The 9,946-nt window shown below is 42.5% G+C and overlaps 1 non-coding gene across 1 annotated transcript; it reads left to right on the forward strand.

The window, feature by feature from the left end:
* The first annotated feature begins 2,062 nt into the window (after positions 1–2,062).
* On the forward strand, positions 2,063–2,167 carry LOC131234090 (small nucleolar RNA R71). Its single transcript, XR_009165503.1, has one exon. It is a non-coding gene; the product is annotated as a small nucleolar RNA R71 (small nucleolar RNA).
* Positions 2,168–9,946: the final 7,779 nt, after the last annotated feature.

Below are 9,946 nucleotides of genomic sequence, written 5' to 3' on the forward strand. Positions count from 1 at the left end.
ATTTAGTCTACGTTGTGGTTGCCGAGCGGTTTTTGCATTATCCTCAAGGTATATGTGGTGAGTACAAATCGAGGGATCGATTCCCTTGAGGTCCGCTATCGTCCATCCCAGGGCTCCTTTATGCTCAATGAGAGTAGATATAAGCATACTCTCCTGTTCTTTCTCCAGGTGGGCAGAGATCACCACCGGGTATGTCTCATCTTGACCCAAATATGCATATTTCAAATCAGAGGGCAAAGGTTTTAGGTCAAGCTTCGGCGGCTTGAGGTTAGACGGTAGAGGCACTACATCGGTTTGTGGTAATTCTTCAAATTGTGGCCTCCATCGGTTAACTTCAAGTACCGGTGCAGTATCAAGCAAGGCGCACGTCTCCCTAATCATGTCATCATCAAAATCATGGGAGTGGGCCAGGCACGTCTCTAGATGGTCGGAGGATAAGGTCAGAGGTGTCGTATCTTCCACGAAAGAGTCAATCATGTTAATATCGTGGAAATCGTCATCATCCTCTCAGTTTTTGCCGTTATTGAAAAGATGTTTGACTCGATGTCAAATTTCCAAAAGACATAGTCATGATACCATTCCCGCAATTGATAATTGCATTTGACGTGGCAAGGAATGGGCGACCAAGAATGACGGGAATCGAGTGCTCATGTTATTGATGGGTTCGGTGTCCAGGATGATAAAGTCTACAGGGTAGTAAAATCTATCAACTTGGACCAACACATCCTCAATTATCCCTCTTGGTACACGAACAGAGTGATCAGCAAGTTGTAGTGTGGTTAGGGTGGGTTTTAATTCACCCAAACCTAACTGTTTGTATACCGAGTAGGGAATCAGATTGACGCTTGCTCCTAAGTCAAGAAGTGCGTGATCAATTCGATGGTTCCCGATTACACATGATATGGTTGGGCTACCGGGATCCTTGAATTTCTGCGGCACGTCTTGCTTCAGGATGGCACTCACTTTCTCAGTCAAGAAGATTTTCTTTTGAATAATTTTCCGTCTTTTGGTCGTGCATAAGTCTTTTAGGAATTTGGCATATGAAGGTATCTGTTTAACGACATCAAGTAGAGGAATGTTGACTTTCACCTATTTCAACACCTCTAGGATATCCTGAGAGTTAGAGAGAGGTTTTGGTGAAACCAACCGTTGGGGGAATGGAGCAACTGGCTTCTCTAAAAGTTCCGGTTCTACTTTTTGTGGGGCATCACTGGATCCATCATTGTTGTCCTCTTTTGGTTCTTGAGGCTTTTCGGGCCTAACCGGAAGAGTTTTATCAATGATCTTCCCACTCCTAAGAGTGGTGATGGATTTAGCATGCCCCATCTGATTTGAAGAGCTGGGATCATTAATCTCGTATTACGGTTTAGGATTGGGGAGAGGTTGTGCAGGAAGCATCCCCTTTTCTATAACTGTCATACGAGAATCTATCTTTTGCATAAAATCTGTAATTCCCCGCATTGCCTGAGCCAGCTCTTGTATGGGATTTTGAACCGGTTCCTCTTGAGGTTTCACTTGATTTGGATTTTGATTGAAGAAACCTGGAGGAGTCGCCGTTTGTCCATTCCTCCAACTAAAGTTTGGATGATTTTTCCAGCCAGGATTGTATGTGTTGGAGTTAGGTCCAATAAAAGGTCTTTGATAGTTATTTACGGCATTGGCTTGTTCATTCAACACTCCTCGAAAGGCAGGTATTGTAGGATAGTTTTCAGTTGTGTGAATGTTGCAATCACAGATGCCGCAAACAATTTCATTGACCTTATCCTTCTTTCCTTCCATGGCCTCAACTTTCCTTATGAGCGTAGTCACTTTACACTTGAGATCATCCTCTTCTTTCAAGAGATATAATCCACCTTTCTCCTTTAATTGAGTCGGCCTAGACGTGGTGTTCGACTTTGGGTAATAGTCCCAAGATTGTGTTTTTTCAGCCAAACTATCGAGGTAGTCCCATACCTCGTCGACATCTTTATTAATGAACTCTCCATTACACATTGTCTTGACCATTTGGCGCATGAAAGATGTCAGTCCATCATAGAAAAAATTTGTAATGCGCCACGTTTCAAATCCGTGTTGTGGGCATGAACTGACCAAATCTTTGAACCTTTCCCAACATTGAAAGAATGTTTCATCTTCCTTTTGGGCAAAGTTCATGATCGCTTTCGAGGGTAATCGTTTTATGATGTGGGAAGAATTTTTTTATGAATTCCCTCTGCATGTCGTTCCATGTGCCAATGGATCTAGGACGCAGTGAATGTAACCACGTCTTAGCTTTCTCTTTTAAGGAAAAAGGAAAGAGTTTCAGCCTAATTGTATCCTCAGATACATTAGGAAAACATAATGTAGCTATAATCTCATCGAACTCTTTCAAATGTAAATATGGACTTTCTGATTCAAGTCCATGGAATTTGGGAAGGAGTTGGATAACTCCTGGCTTGATGTCCATTTGTCCTGTGTTTTCAGGAAAAATCATGCATGAGGGCGTACTCACTCCCGCCGGTTGTAGAAAATCTCGTAAAGTACGAGGTGGGGGTGCCTGTTGCACCTCATTTTCATCTTGGGTATCCTCCACCACCCTGGGTGGAAGTAGAGGAGGTTGGTCTTCAGCCATAACTTCAATTAACTCAGGGGATTTCGAGCGGTGTCTAGTCCTGCGATGGATAGTCAACCCCTCAACCAATCCTCCTTCAGTCAAGAGACGTCGAGTGTTGTCACGGGCCCACTTGGGCATGAAACACTCACAACCCTCAACTAATTCAAAGCCTAATCCTAAGAAAGGAAATGAAAATCTAAAAAGAAAGGGAGAGTTGGAAAGAAATTACCAAATTGGAGTCTTAAGTTAAGGACCTGCAAAATAAAAATAAAATAAGTTAGATTCTAAAAGAAAGTGGAAACTTCTAAAATAAACTAGGAAAGTCTTATACTAGAAAGTAAATTACTAAAAGAGAGTTGAAAAATAGAAAGTAGGGAAGGAGTGTACCGAATTAGAGATTTCTATCTTAAAGGCCTACAAAATAAGAAGGTTAGTTCCTAAACAAATATTCTAAAAATAAATTAGGAAACAAAATTAGTTTCTAAAAGTGTTAGAATTAGAAAGTTACTAAAATAAAACAAAAATAGAAAGTTAATTTCTAAGAAGGGAAAGAAATAACCTAAAAAATATGAAAAAGTAGGAAGGAATTACCAATTGAGAAACTTATGTCCAGATTCTATAAAACAGGAAACAAGTTGGTTTTGAACTCAAATAAAAATAAATAAATAAATAAATAAAAACTAAGGTTAATAAAATCCTAATCTTAAACTAATCCTAAAACCAATTAATTTCAGAAAATCGTAACTATCAGTCCCCGGCAACGGCGCCAAAAACTTGTTCACTCCCCAAGTATAGGGTTGTGATGTAGTAATAAACTCGGTAAGACCGAGGTCGAATCCACAGGGACTGATACCTGTACGTTATCTGAAACCAAGTAGAAATAGAAATAGACTAAGATGTGATCTGAACAAATAGAATTTAGAGAATAATTTTGGAATAATTATCTAATAACTTAAGGAATTGAGATAGGAAGGAAACTAGGGATTCAGAGGATCCACTTGTAGAGATCAGGGAGATCTTATGCCAGTATCACAAATTATGGAAATTTACTGAACTACCATTGATATAGGTTTCAAGAGATGAAAGGTGTATGAATTAGAATGGATTCCATCACCAAACCATGCTTAGGAGACAAAGCAAACAACAGAATTAATCTAATTACCAATCAATCAACATGCCATGAAAGTCAGGAAGGGTTACCGTCATCCAACCATGCCCGTGGAGCAATGATGAACAACAGGGTTTCCTGACTTCATAAACATAAAAAGGGAAAGAAATATTCAAAGCCATTGCAAACCCATTGTAATTTCAGTCACAACAGACCATTAAAGACTAATAAAAATATTCCTTATAATAATCACTTAAAATGAAATTCAGTTCAGAAAATTATATTGAACGCATGAATTAATATCTCCCATCTCGCTACAGGCTTCACCTCTTAGCCCCAGCTAAGAGGTTTAGCCACTCATGATTGGCCTAAAACCCAAAACAAATAGAAGGAAAAAGAAAATGAAAAAGAGAAGAAAAATGAAGAAAAATTCCTTATCTTTTCTCTCTCATCTTCTCTCCCTGTCTTCTTTTCTCCTGTCTGTCCTCCAATCCTCAAAACGCTGCCAGCCTTTCCGCACTTCCTGGAGAACAGCCACCGTCCAGCCGCACTCCTCTCGTGCACAGCAGCCCAAACTCCCTCCCCGAACGTGCTTCTCTCTCTCGTTCTCCTCCTCTTTTTTTTTTCAAACACGTTCTAGCTGACCTCCCTTATAGGCAGGTGCGTATGGACCTGGAGAGGCTGAGTCCTGGAAGGATTAGGCTGGGAAAGCTTCTTCGAAAACCTCTTACGCATCCAGTGTTGCAACGGCGTGCGCAGGCAACGCAAAAGGCGTTGGTTCGGCCTTAGTTTGGGAGGCTTGCTGTCCAGTAAACGCAAAAATAACTTCTTGGCTAGGGTCATTCCTGGCTTGGTTATCATTTAGACGGTTTGGATCACCAAACCGATCACAGTCAGTGGCCCACAATCGGCCGGAAATTCCGGATTTCCCGGACGCGAAAACAGGGTGCGTAATACGTTACGCTGTACTGATGGTGGGACCCACTTCACTGTCTTTTTGAGAAATCCAATCCGTCCACTGCGTTCTACCCGAAAAACCAGGTGGGAAGCACTATTTTTGGACCAAATCCTATGTGGCCCACGTTATCTTTCAAGTCACCGTCCATCCTGTGCTTAATAACTAAGAAGGTGAGGTAATTTTCATGATGCCTAAAAGGAGACCTAGGCGTGGGTTAAACCCCCATTCCGAATGCATTGGACGGTTTAGATCTTCCATAGGGATGATGAGTGGGGCCCACTAGCTAAAAAATGGTCGGCCAGCGTCCGTCTGCTGGACGCTGGTGCGCAAGGAAGACGGGTCAGCCCGTCTTTGACTAGGCTGACCGTCCGGTGCGGCGCGGGCAGCGGTGCACTGTGTACTCGCACTGTGCATACGGAGACCACTGTGATGATCGTGAGAAATCTGCTCCGTCCATCCATCTTGGCACGTGGTTTAAACAGTCTAGAACAATTTTTCTGCATATCCGGATATCAGGCGGGCCCCACATAATGATTAAAGGGGCTGATCTATCCGTTGGGCCACTTCCACAGTGATCCAGGGGTTGAAATTTTACGTGTACGGTTTATTTATGGTCCTCAAGCCACGTATGAAGTTTCGAACTGATCAGATGGTGGGAACCCTATGATCTTGCATTCTGGACACTTTTCAGGCCACTTGAGCTTCAATTCCTCGATTTTCGCGGACCCCTGGTGTATAATTTCATCACTCTTGGTCTTCTAGAGTCCGTTCCTTGCCTTGGTGCTCTCGGAGCGTCAAATTCATGCTTTTACCACCCTTTTTTCAGTCCATGCTCGTAAATACACCCTGCATTACAAACACGATTAAATCAGGTCTTTAAACAATACTATGTTTGTTAATCTAGGTAACAACTGGGTCTGATATGCAATATTTGACCCTCAACAGATTCCAAAATAGAACACTCGCAAACTTGTAGTGAAAAGCGGATATTTTGGTTATAATATATGATTATTCAAATTTCCAGTTGGAAGTCACTGAAAAGGATCCACTATGCGCTGAAACCCATGTGCATCAGAGCCTTTGTGCGCAGGACCCTTTGTGCGTAAAGAGCTCTGTGCCCAGAGAGTTTTGTGCGCAGAGAGCTTTATGTGCAGACAGCTTTGTGTGCTGACGATCTTCGTGTGTAACGAGCCTTTGTGTGCGACGAGCTTTGTGCGCCACACAATGGTTGTTCCACACAACGAACAACGAACTTTGAACTCGACTCTACCTTCTCTCTCTCTGAACTGCTCCTCCTCAATTGCTAGCTAATGACCCCTGCTGAGGGGTCGAGGGGTATTTATAGCCTTCTCACACGTGTGAATGTGCCACGTCGACACCGCACTCTCCCTAGTGCGAACCTTATTGTGCGCTCCTTGTTTGTGTGGACTCCTATGTGCGGAAGCCTTTGTGCGGATTCCTTTGTGCGGAAGCCTTTGTGCGGATTTCCGCACAGCAGATTTCCGCACAACAATTGAGTTCAGCTGATTTGCGCACAACTTCTGCTTCTTCTTTCTCTCTCTTTTTTTATGCCTCAACATAGACGATATGAAATAGTGTTAATTGAATGTATAACTTTCGAACACTTGGGAACCCACTCAATGTACGTATTTTATCCGCATTGTTCAATTATTTTGCCAACTAGATGATTTAATGATGGAGGTCACTGACGTGTGCCTTTTGCATCTGAACTATTATTCCTTGTACTACATTAATGTATGTGAATTACCTATACTATCTACTTATTGGGACCCACCGTAATGTTTGTGTGTAGACCAATCTGCTTGCTGGACCACTTGGAAGTAGGACCCACTACGCTGTATGAGACAAACCCGCATCATCCCAACCGTGACTAACCCTTATGTGTTTATTATATACCAACTCGTTCAAGTTAGGGATCACTGTATCTTATGAGGTTTACCTGTTCCTTTTAAACCATTGTAGAATTGCTACGAAAACTATTTGCAAATCCAACCTACTAACAACCCACCTAAAGGTGAAGCCCACTACATTATATGAGTTTCACTAGCACCATTCATCCTGTGTAATACCCTGAAAATTGGGGGTCATGCATACACTCGACTCCCAAGTTCCCGAGTATCACTTATAACTGATTTTACTAATTTGTGCTTAATTAGGTTTAGATGCGCAATATGGAATTTCTTGAAACATGAAACACAACCACAACTAGTAGTCTACTGAGATGAAAGAGGCTAAATATACCAGTCCAAAATAATATGAATGGGTCGCACAAGGCGTTGCCCAATAAAATCACAAAAATATGTCTAAAAAGAATGATGAGCTAAGTCCAACACCCAGCGTTCCAAATCCATCTACTAGGCCGGTGGAGAACTGCTCATCAGCTGGAAGTAGGACAACTCGTCCTCCTCATCCAGACTTGCGCTGTCATGCTCCTCGTACTCAGCATCACCTGCAACTACTGAAGATTTTGGTTGGTGTTTTAAAATGTTGTCCCAGAGTGGGAGTGAGTGATCAACTCAGTGGGTGCTATTAATCCTAAGTTACAACAGGCATCAATTATATCATGAATTTAATGAAAGGAAAACATTCATAAAACCTTAACTAATCTTGTTAATGCATATGCATGATAAATAATATGATGCTGTCCTCACCACAACACTCCCTCAAGCAACACTGTCTCATGATCGCATATGACAACACTCTCTCATTGCGACCTCGACTGCCGAGTCACCGACCTAACTAGTGCGATGTGATGTGATAGTGTTAGCCGAGTTCTTAATTAATTTCATTCATCCAACAAGTTAGGGAAACTGATACACCCCACATATTCAATGCCCTCAACTAGTTGTGATGCCAAGGCCCCTCAACTTGCGAGGCCAGGGCTCCGCGATCCATGGTCCCGTCGAGTTCCCCATCCCCGACTTCAAGCACATGGGGAGTGCTAAGAAAAGAGATCACTCACAGTCACTACGGGGAGGGTCGTCACCTCAGTGTAGATCGACAGCTCGGGCATAGTGTCCCATTCCACCATATCCAGCTCACGAGTTGGTGGATCGGCTCAAGCAGTTATCAATGGGCGACAACGGTTGAAGGGTGTCTCAGGTTCCATACATGTGTGAGCAGATAGGGTTAACAAATAAGGTTGGTTAGTAAGTAGACTAGACCGCACGAGTTCAGGCAAGCACGTGACAGATGACATTGGGTACGAGCGACCCATGTAGTTTAACTACTGTCGCCCACACGCACCCGCCCAAATCCATGGCTTTAGCCTCAGGATAGTCTTGTCATCGAGGCCACCTTCACTCTCCTCAGTTTCCTGACCAACCTAGGAATTTAATGGTATTCGGTAACACTTTAACAAATCATGGTTTATCATCTAAGCTCAAATATTATCATGCACTCTTATACTAATATAGGAATTTAGATTTTCCTATAAATGCAAGTACTAACAATAATACGGAATGAATGTGCATGTGTGTTGTGAGGGGGTTAGCGGTGAGATCAAGAGCTATAATTCATTCATAACACAAACATGCATCAAGGATTAATGTTAGTATAACGTACATCGAGGACCTATGCAAGCGCACATATACAACAAGGATTAATGTAACCTACAAGTTATAAGGAATCATCACACAAGAATCAAGCATTAAATGAACATGCATTCATCAAATTCATGCCCAATCACGTTAAGGAACAACAAGTAATGCATAATCATTTCATGTCATTGGGGGATCTATCATGTAAGGTTTTGGCTAGCTTCTCTCTAGGTTATGCAAATACTTCACCTAAACATTCAAAATCATGAAATTCATACTAGAATTGGTGCTAGGCCACCTAAGAATAATAGTCCACACCTATGGATTGTTGAAGACTTGGAAAATGACCTAGGAGCATGGATTTGGGATCGATCGGCCGGAATCCCTAAAGCAAGCACTTGCATGTTAGAACTTCATGTCAATCCCTTCTCAACACAAGGGTTTTTAAGAAAAGGATAAGGGATTACCTACCCAATTGGCGGAGAGGGTTCTTCCCAGTTGTGGATGATGGATTGGTTGAGGAAGAGGTGAGGAGTTGCATGAATCGGTCTCCTTTGGGCCCCACTAGAGCTATGGCCCACCTTCCCTCTTCTTCACTCTCCCTTCCTCTCTTCTTCCTTTCTTCTTTCTCCTTCTTTCTCCTCTTTCACTTCTCCCTTTTCCCCTTTCTTCCTAGGGCAAATTCGTATGGGGAGAGGGGTGCCCCAAAGAAGCCCCTTTTATAATGCCAAATTCGGTGCAAATGGCCCCAAGTGTTGGGTTTTTACTATACTAACCCTATGGGAGGATTTTTTCTATCCTCTAAGGCCCATTATGGGGTGTATAAGTCGATATACACCATAGAATAGTTAGCCTTAATGATGATCTACGTATGCATATGATCGGCCTGCCATTTGGATGCGCCGATCGGCATATATGATTAGAAGTCTGTTCAACGGTCACCAATAGTCGATCGGGGCCATGACTATAGGGATATGAGCATGGAAATATCCTTACTCCATGGGTAAATTTTGGTTGTAAAATGATGGTCCGAAATCCTCAACTTTGCGTAAGAGTGGACGACCCAATTCACTTAAGTTCTAGCTCCTTTCTTTAGGGTATATGCACTTCTCATGCACTCGTCCTTCGACTCAAGTTGAGCAGTTCTGGGCAGTACCTAGGTCTAACTCCCACGATGGACGTCAAGCCCAGTAAGACAGACATCATTCTATAGTTTTGGAACCAGTGGCCCACCAATGAGCGGTCTAGAGCTCGTTCAGAGAATCGGGGCATTTTTAGAATAAATTTGGTAGTGAGATTTCTCATGGGCAATGATTAAGGTTTGGATTAACTATGTCCATAGTGTGGCATATTTATAACTAGTGAAAGTAGAGATTGGGTCATGATTACTCTGAACCATCGGTTTTAGGCTACAGGAGTAACGGGGTTGATTTGGTCTATTAGTCAAGATCCGGGTGGATTTGTTGGCTTCCTACGGTTGATTAATTGAACTTGTGCGGTTCATTACTAGTACCACCCCTGTATAAACTAGCATTGAGTGCTAATGGTCATTAAGTGATATTATAAGTTAATTAATAAAAAAATTTTCAAGGATTTTTGGAAATCCAAAACAGTGAAAATCCAAGACGTTACAATTAGGGAACTCGACGGGATCACGGATCACGGAGCCCTGGCCTCGCACGTTGAGGGGCCTTGGCATCACAACTAGTTGAGGGTATTGAATATATGGG

The sequence above is a fragment of the Magnolia sinica genome, chromosome 18 (assembly GCF_029962835.1).
Source record: "Magnolia sinica isolate HGM2019 chromosome 18, MsV1, whole genome shotgun sequence".
Classification (NCBI taxonomy): domain Eukaryota; kingdom Viridiplantae; phylum Streptophyta; class Magnoliopsida; order Magnoliales; family Magnoliaceae; genus Magnolia; species Magnolia sinica.